The sequence below is a fragment of the Manis pentadactyla genome, chromosome 11, assembly GCF_030020395.1.
Source record: "Manis pentadactyla isolate mManPen7 chromosome 11, mManPen7.hap1, whole genome shotgun sequence".
Taxonomy (NCBI): domain Eukaryota; kingdom Metazoa; phylum Chordata; class Mammalia; order Pholidota; family Manidae; genus Manis; species Manis pentadactyla.
In genome coordinates, this window is record NC_080029.1 from 44,107,633 (window position 1) to 44,117,049 (window position 9,417).

A 9,417-nucleotide genomic window follows, 5' to 3' on the forward strand; every position below is an offset into this window, starting at 1 on the left:
GTCCCCCCCACCCTTTTGGTAACCACTAGTTCCTTCTTGGAGTCTGTGAGTCTGCTGCTGTTTTGTTCCTTCAGTTTTGCTTCATTGTTATACTTCACAAATGAGGGAAATCATTTGGTACTTGTCTTTCTCCGCCTGGCTTATTTCACTCAGCATAATACCATCCACCTCCATCCATGTTGCTGCAAATGGTAGGATTTGTTTCTTTCTTAGGGCTGAATAGTATTCCGTTGTGTATATGTACCACATTTTCTTTATCCATTCATCTACTGATGGACTATTTCTGCTAATATTAATACATCAATATTTCTGCAAAAACTCTCCCAAGTACCCTTCAGCGAATGGATACTTATGCCTATAGAAATTTCACAATTCCAATATGTATATGCTTGGATTTATGCAAGTTCTTCTTCCAAACAAAATTAGAAAAAGAAAATAAATAATAAATGATATCAATATATTGTATTTAAAGGTTTTCCTCTTCCCATATTTTTATTTCCACTTCAATGTTGATAGTATTTGTTTCTGGGCATATTCTTCTTTGACCCTATCATTTGTGGTTATGGGAGTGTCTTAAAATGTACCTCGATTTTTTTTTTTTTAGATAATTATTTTTTATTGAAGGGTAGTTGACACACAGTATTACATTAGTTTCAGGTGTACAACATAGTGATTCAACATTTATATACATGATAATTCTAGGTACCAGCTATCACCATACCAAGTCGTTACAATATTTTGACTATATTCCTTATGCTATACATTACATCCCGGTCACTTATTTATTTTACAATGGGAAGTGTATATATATATATATATATATATATATATATATATATATATATATATATAATTTTTTGTGTGTGAGGGCATCTCTCATATTTATTAATCAAATGGTTGTTAACAACAATAAAATTCTGTATAGGGGTCAATGTTCAATGCACTATCATTAATCCACCCCAAGCCTAATTTCGTCAGTCTCCAAACTTCTGAAGCAAAACGAACAAGTTCTTACATGGAGAACAAATTCTTACATAGTGAATAAGTTACATGGTGAACAGTACAAGGGCAGTCATCACAGAAACTTTTGGTTTTGCTCATGCATTATGAACTATAAACAGTTCAAATATGAATACACATTTGATTTTTATACTTGATTTATATGTGGATACCACATTTCTCTCTTTATTATTATTAATTTTAATAAAATGCTGAAGTGGTAGGTAGATACAAGATAAAGGTAGAAAACATAGTTTAGTGTTGTAAGAGAGCAAATGTAGATGATCAGGTGTGTGCCTGTAGACTATGTGTTAATCCAAGCTAGACAAGGGCAACAAAACATCCACATATGCAGAAGATTTCTCTCAGAACAGGGGGGAGGGAGGTTCTAAGCCTCACCTCTGTTGATCCCCAATTTCTCACCTAATGGACGCCCTGCGACTGTGCCTGTCTTAGGTTGTTCCTCCCTTGAGGAATCTTACCCGTCTCTGGCTAACCAGTCATCTTCCAGGGCCATACAGGGAAATGTAAAGTTGGTAAGTGAGAGAGAAGCCTTATTGTTTGAAAAGGTTAGCTTTTTACTTCTTTGCAGATTTATGCCCTGTGGCTTCTATGCCCAGCATTTGTCTTGAGGTGTCTTTACCACTTGGAAGAATTATGATACTTGGTAAATTCGATATAGGGCACGAATTCTATTGAAGGGTTGTAATTAGGAAGGAAGAAGAAAAGCTATAGAAGTAGCAGGCGGAAGAAAACATGGGAAGATTGATTATTTTCTTGACATATCTTCTTGTAGAGTAACTTCAGCATGTATAGGTTTTAAACTACGAATTAAATTGCACACACACATTAACATAATAGGAGTATAGTTACGTAACCAAAGCATACCTGTAATTACCAGCTATCTCCAGTGAAACCAAGAAAACCAGTTAGGCACCTTAAGCATTTGTGAAAACTTTTCTATGATATGGTGGATATTGTCCAACTGAACTTGAACAGTCTGAGAGAAATCAGACAAATTAAAACAACCCATTCCTGGGGACTGTTCACATCCCATATGTTCTTTTAACAGTAAATACTCTGTAGTTGTAAGATTTTGGAGCACTACAATTTGCACTTCTCCAAATTCTTGGTTGAGTTCCAACAATATAGATCCAGTCAAATTTGTTGTTTTACTGTATGCACAGGCCAGCTTAGATATCTCCTTCCTCATTCCCATGGCAAGTCCAGGAACTGGGGGGATGAGTGCATCTAAACCTGTAGCAGTGTGTGGATCTTTGTTGGGTTTTTTTTTGCTGATCATCTTCTGGCATGAGTCTTCCCGAGAGTGCTGATGTTGGAAGTTCTTTTAATACCGTATCTTAGTTCATTTTCGGGATAGCCAAATTAGGCTTTCATCCTCTCTATAAACACAAACAGACTCTTTGCCTACACTTTTATGTACCCTTTATATCATTGTGTAGAACTCATTGGAGGTCACCAGACAGGAACTGATTTTTTTTTTATCATTAATCTACACTTCCATGACGAGTACTTTGTATACTAAGCTCACCCCTATACCAGGTCCCCCCTATATACCCCTTTACAGTCACTGTCCATCAGCGTTGCAAAATGTTGTAGAATCACTACTAGTCTTCTCTGTGTTGTACAGCCCTCCCCTTTCTCCCACCCCCCTAGGCATGCTAATATTAATACCCACCTTTTTCTCCCCCACCCTTATCCCTCCCTACCCACCCATCCTCCCCAGTCCCTTTCCCTTTGGTACCTGTTAGGACATTCTTGAGTTCTGTGATTCTGCTGCTGTTTTGTTCCTTCAGTTTTTCCTTTGTTCTTATACTCCACAGATGAGTGAGATCATTTGGTATTTCTCCTTCTCCGCTTGGCTTGTTTCACTGAGCATAATACCCTCCAGCTCCATCCATGTTGCTGCAAATGGTAGGATTTGCCCTTTTCTTATGGCTGAGTAGTATTCCATTGTGTATATGTACCACATCTTCTTTATCCATTCATCTATCGATGGACATTTAGGTTGCTTCCAATTCTTGGCTATTGTAAGTAGTGCTGTGATAAACATAGGGGTGCATTGTTCTTTCTCATACATGACTGCTGCATTCTTAGGGTAAATTCCTAGGAGTGCAATTCCTGGGTCAAATGGTAAGTCTGTTTTGAGCATTTTGATGTACCTCCATACTGCTTTCCACAATGGTTGAACTAATTTACATTCCCACCAGCAGTGTAGGAGGTTTCCCCTTTCTCCACAGCCTCACCAACATTTGTTGTTGTTTGTCTTTTGGATGGCAGCCATCCTTACTGGTGTGAGGTGATACCTCATTGTAGTTTTAATTTGCATTTCTCTGATAATTAGCGATGTGGAGCACCTTTTCATGTGTCTGTTGGCCATCTGTATTTATTTTTTGGAGAACCATCTGTTCAGTTCCTCTGCCCATTTTTTAATTGGGTTATTTGTTTTTTGTTTGTTGAGGCGTGTGAGCTCTTTATATACTCTGGATGTCAAGCCTTTATCGGATGTGTCATTTTCAAATATATTCTCCCATACTGTAGGGTTCCTTTTTGTTCTATTGATGGTGTCTTTTGCTGTACAGAAGCTTTTCAGCTTAATATAGTCCCACTTGTTCAATTTGCTGTTGTTTTCCTTGCCCAGGGAGATATGTTCAAGAAGAGGTCACTCATGTTTATGTCTAAGAGGTCTTTGCCTGTGTTTTGTTCCAAGAGTTTAATAGTTTCGTGACTTACATTCAGGTCTTTGATCCATTTTGAGTTTACTTTCGTATATGGGGTTAGACAATGGTCCAGTTTCATTCTCCTACATGTAGCTGTCCAGTTTTGCCAGCACCATCTGTTGAAGAGACTGTCATTTCGCCATTGTATGTCCATGGCTCCTTTATCAAATATTAATTGACCATATATGTCTGGGTTAATGTCTGGATTCTCGAGTCTGTTCCATTGGTCTGTGGCTCTGTTCTTGTGCCAGTACCAAATTGTCTTGATTACTATGGCTTCATAGTAGAGCTTGAACTTGGGGAGTGAGATCCCCCCTACTTTATTTTTCTTTCTCAGGATTGCTTTGGCTATTTGGGGTTTTTGGTGTTTCCATATGAGTTTTTGAATTATTTGTTCCAGTTCATTGAAGAATGTTGCTGGTAGTTTCATAGGGATTGCATGAAATCTGTATATTGTTTTGGGCAGGATGGCCATTTTGACGATATTAATTCTTCCTAGCCACGAGCATGGGATGAGTTTCCATCTGTTAGTGTCCCCTTTTATTTCTCTTAAGAGTGACTTGTAGTTTTCAGAGAATAAGTCTTTCACTTCTTTGGTTAGGTTTATTCCTAGGTATTTTATTTTTTTTGATGCAATTGTGAATGGAGTTGTTTTCCTGATTTCTCTTTCTGTTGGTTCATTGTTAATGTATAGGAAAGCCACAGATTTCTGTGTGTTGATTTTGTATCCTGCAACTTTGCTGTATTCCGATATCAGTTCTAGTAGGTTTGGGGTGGAGTCTTTAGGGTTTTTTATGTACAGTATCATGTCATCTGCAAATAGTGACAGTTTAACTTCTTCTTTACCAATCTGGATTCCTTGTATTTCTTTGTTTTGTCTAATTGCCGTGGCTAGAACCTCCAGTACTATGCTAAATAACAGTGGGGAGAGTGGGCATCCCTGTCTAGTTCCTGATCTCGGAGGATATGCTTTCAGCTTCCCGCTGTTCAATATAATGTTGGCTGCGGGTTTATCATAGATGGCCTTTATTATGTTGAGGTACTTGCCCTCTATTCCCATTTTGCTGAGAGTGTTTGTCATGAATGGATGTTGAACTTTGTCAAATGCTTTTTCAGCATCTATGGAGATGATCATGTGGTTTTTGTCTTTCTTTTTGTTGATGTGGTGGATGATGTTGATGGACTTTCGAATGTTGTGCCATAGTTGCATCCCTGGAATGAATCCCACTTGGTCATGGTGTACGATCCTTTTGATGTATTTTTGAATTCAGTTTGCTAATATTTTGTTGAGTACTTTTGCATCTACGTTCATCAGGGATATTGGTCTGTAGTTTTCTTTTTTAGTGGGTTCTTTGCCTGGTTTTGGTATTAGGGTGATGTTGGCTACATATAATGAGTTTGGGAGTATCCCCTCCTCCTCTACTTTTTGGAAAACTCTAAGGAGAATGGGTATTATGTCTTCCCTGTATGTCTGATAAAATTCCGAGGTAAATCCATCTGGCCCGGGGGTTTTGTTCTTTGGTAGTTTTTTGATTACCACTTCAATTTCGTTGCTGGTAATTGGTCTGATTAGATTTTCTGTTTCTTTCTGGGGCAGTCTTGGAAGGTTGTATTTTTCTAGGAAGTTGTCCATTACTCCTAGGTTTCCCAGCTTGTTAGCATATAGGTTTTCATAGTATTCTCTAATAATTCTTTGTATTTCTGTGGGGTCTGTCGTGATTTTTCCTTTCTCGTTTCTGATACTGTTGATTTGTTTTGACTCTCTTTTCCTCTTAATAAGTCTGGCTAGAGGCTTATCTATTTTGTTTATTTTCTCGAAGAACGAGCTCTTGGTTTCATTGATTTTTGCTATTGTTTTATTCTTCTCAATTTTATTTATTTCTTCTCTGATCTTTATTATGTCCCTCCTTCTGCTGACCTTAGACCTCATTTGTTCTTCTTTTTCCAATTTCAATAATTGTGACATTAGACCATTCATTTGGGATTGTTCTTCCTTTATCTCTTGGATTGTTATATACATTCCTCTTAAGACTGCTTTTGCTGTGTCCCACAGGAGTTGGGGCCTAGTGTTGTCATTGTCTTTTTTTTCCACATATTGCTGGATCTCCATTTTGATTTGGTCATTGATCCATTGATTATTTAGGAGCGTGTTGTTAAGCCTCCATGTGTTTGTGAGCCTTTTTGCTTTCTTTGTACAGTTTATTTCTAGTTTTATGCCTTTGTGGTCTGAAAAGTTGGTTGGTAGGATTTCAATCTTTTGGAATTTACTGAGGCTCTTTTTGTGGCCTAGTATGTGGTCAATGCTGGAGAATGTTCCATGTGCACTTGAGTAGAATGTGTATCCTGTTGCTTTTGGATGTAGAGTTCTATAGATGTCTTTTAGGTCCATCTGTTCTAGTGTGTTTTTCAGTGCCTCTGTGTCCTTACTTATTTTCTGTCTGGTGGATCTATCCTTTGGAGTGAGTTGTGTGTTGAAGTCTCCTAGAATGAATGCATTGCATTCTATTTCCTCCTTTAGTTCTGTTAATATTTGTTTCAGGTATGTTGGTGCTCCTGTATTGGGTTCATATATATTTATAATGGATATTTCCTCTTGATGGACTGAGCCCTTTATCATTATGTAATGTCCTTCTTTGTCTTTTGTTACTTTCTTTATTTTGAAGTCTGTTTTGTCTGATACCAGAGTTGCAACACCTGCTTTCTTCTCTTTGTTGTCTGCATGAAATATCTTTTGCTATCCCTTGACTTTAAGTCTGTGCATGTCTTTGGGTTTGAGGTGAGTCTCTTGTAAGCAGCATATGGATGGATCTTGCTTTTTTATCCATTCTATTACTCTGTGTCTTTTGATTGGTGCATTCAGTCCATTTAAATTTAGGGTGATTATTGAAAGGTATAACCTTATTGCCATTGCAGGCTTTAAGGTTGTGGTTACCAAAGGTTCAGGGTTAGCTTCTTTACTATCTTACTGTCTAATTTAATTCGCTTGTTGAGCTATTATAAACGTGGTCTGATGATTCTTTATTTCTCTCCCTTCTTATTCCTCCTCCTCCCTTCTTCATATGTTGGGTGTTTTGTTCTGTGCTCTTTTTAGGAGTGCTCCCATCTAGAGCAGTCCCTGTAGGATGCCCTGAAGAGGTATTTTGTGGGAGACAAATTCCCTCAACTTTTGCTTGTCTGGGAATTGTTTAATCCCTCCTTCATATTTGAATGATATTCGTGCTGGATACAGTAGTCTTGGTTCGAGGCCCTTCTGTTTCATTGCATTAAGTATATCATGCCATTCTCTTCTGGCCTGTAGGGTTTCTGTTGAGAAGTCTGATGATAGCCTGATGGGTTTTCCTTTGTAAGGGACCTTATTTTCCTCTCTGGCTGCCTTTAATACTTTGTCCTTGTCTTTGATCTTTGCCATTTTAATTATTATGTGTCTTGGTGTTGCCCTCCTTGGATACCTTGTCATGGGAGTTCTGTGTACCTCTGTGGTCTGAGAGGCCATTTCTTCCCCTAGTTTGGGGAATTTTTCAGCAATTATTTCTTCAAAGACACTTTCTATCCCTTTTTCTCTCTCTTCTTCTGGTATCCCAATAATGCATATATTATTCATTTTTGATTGGTCACTCAGCTCTCTTAAAATTCTTTCATTCCTGGGAAGGGAGCCAAGATGGCAGCGTGAGTAGAGCAGCATAAATCTCCTTCCAAAACCACATATACCTATGAAAATATAACAAAGACAACTCTTCCTAGAATAAAGACCAGAGGACACAGGACAACATCCAGACCACATCCACACCTGCGAGAACCCAGTACCTCATGAAGGGGGTAAGATACAAGCCCAGGCCCCGCGGGACCCAAGCGCCTCTCCCCCAGCTCCCGGCGGGAGAAGAGTAGGCAGAGCGGGAGGGAGACGGAGCCCAGGACTTCTGAACATCCAGCCCCCGCCATCCGGGCCAGAGCGCAGACACAGTGCGTGCGCGGGGCCCTGGATACTAGGGAAACAGGGCAGCAAGAACAGTGAGTGGGCACCAGAGGCCTGGCGCTAGAGGACATAAGAAAAGCGAGCGGCCATTTTTTTTTCCTGTTTTGTTTGGTGAGCGCTTTTTGGAAGTCTTAAAGGGATAGGGACCCCAATACTAGGGAAACAGGGCAGCAAGACCGGTGAGCAGATGCCTGAGGCTGGCGCCAGAGAATAAAGAAACACGAGCAGCAATTTTTTATTTATTTTTTATTATTTTATTTTTTTTAATTAAAAAAAAATTTTTTTTTTTTTGTGGTCGTTGTTTTGTTTTGGCGGGTGCTTTTTGGAAGTCTTAAAGGGGCAGGGCGGGACACTTAATCCAGAAGTTGAGAAACCAGGGATCTCTGGGCACCCTAATCCCCTGGGCTGCATGGAGCAGGGAGGCCCCTTACGGAGATAAATAGCCTCCCAGCAGCTCCTGCTCCAACGCGACTCCACCATTTTGGAGCAGCTGCCCGAGCCAGGCCACGCCCATAGCAACAGCGGAGATTAACTCCATAGCAGCCGGGCAGGAACCAGAAGCCCTGTCTGCACGCAGCTACCCAGCACAAGCCACTAGAGGTCGCTGTTCTCCCAGGAGATGAGGGCCACAAACCAACAAGAAGGGAAGTTCTTCCAGCCGTCACTCGTCCCAGCTCTGCAAACTATTCCGATCACCATGAAAAGGCAAAACTACAGGCAAAGATCACAGAGACAACAGCAGGGAAAGAGACAGACCTAACCAATCCTCCTGACAAAGAATTCAAAATAAGAATCATAAACATGCTGACAGAGATGCAGAGAAATACGCAAGAGAAATGGGATGAAGTCCGGAGGGAGATCACAGATGCCCGAAAGGAGACTGCAGAAATGAAACAAACTCTGGAAGGGTTTATAAGCAGAATGGATAAGATGCAAGAGGCCATTGATGGAATTGAAACCAGAGAACAGGAACACATAGAAGCTGACATAGAGAGAGAGAAAAGGATATACAGGAATGAAACAATGTTAAGAGAACTGTGTGACCAATCCAAAAGGAACAATATCCGTATTATAGGGGTACCAGAAGAAGAAGAGAGAGGAAAAGGGATGGAAAGTATCTTGGAAGAAATAATTGCTGAAAACTTCCCCAAACTGGGGGAGGAAATAATCGAACAGACCACGGAAATACAGAGAACCCCCAACAGAAAGGATCCAAGAAGGACAACACCAAGACACATAATAATTAAAATGGCAAAGATCAAGGACAAGGAAAGAGTTTTAAAGGCAGCTAGAGAGAAAAAGGTCACCTATAAAGGGAAACCCATCAGGCTAACGTCAGGTTTCTCAACAGAAACCCTACAGGCCAGAAGAGAATGGCATGATATATTAAATGCAATGAAACAGAAGGGCCTTGAACCAAGGATACTGTATCCAGCACGACTATCATTCAAATATGATGGTGGGATTATACAATTCCCAGACAAACAAAAGCTGAGGGAATTTGCTTCCCACAAACCACCTCTACAGGACATCTTACAGGGACTGCTCTAGATGGGAGCACTCCTAGAAAGAGCACAGCACAAAACACCCAACATATGAAGAATCGAGGAGGAGGAACAAGAAGGGAGAGAAGAAAAGAATCTCCAGACAGTGTATATAACAGCTCAATAAGCGAGCTAAGTTAGGCAGTAAGATACCTTGAAC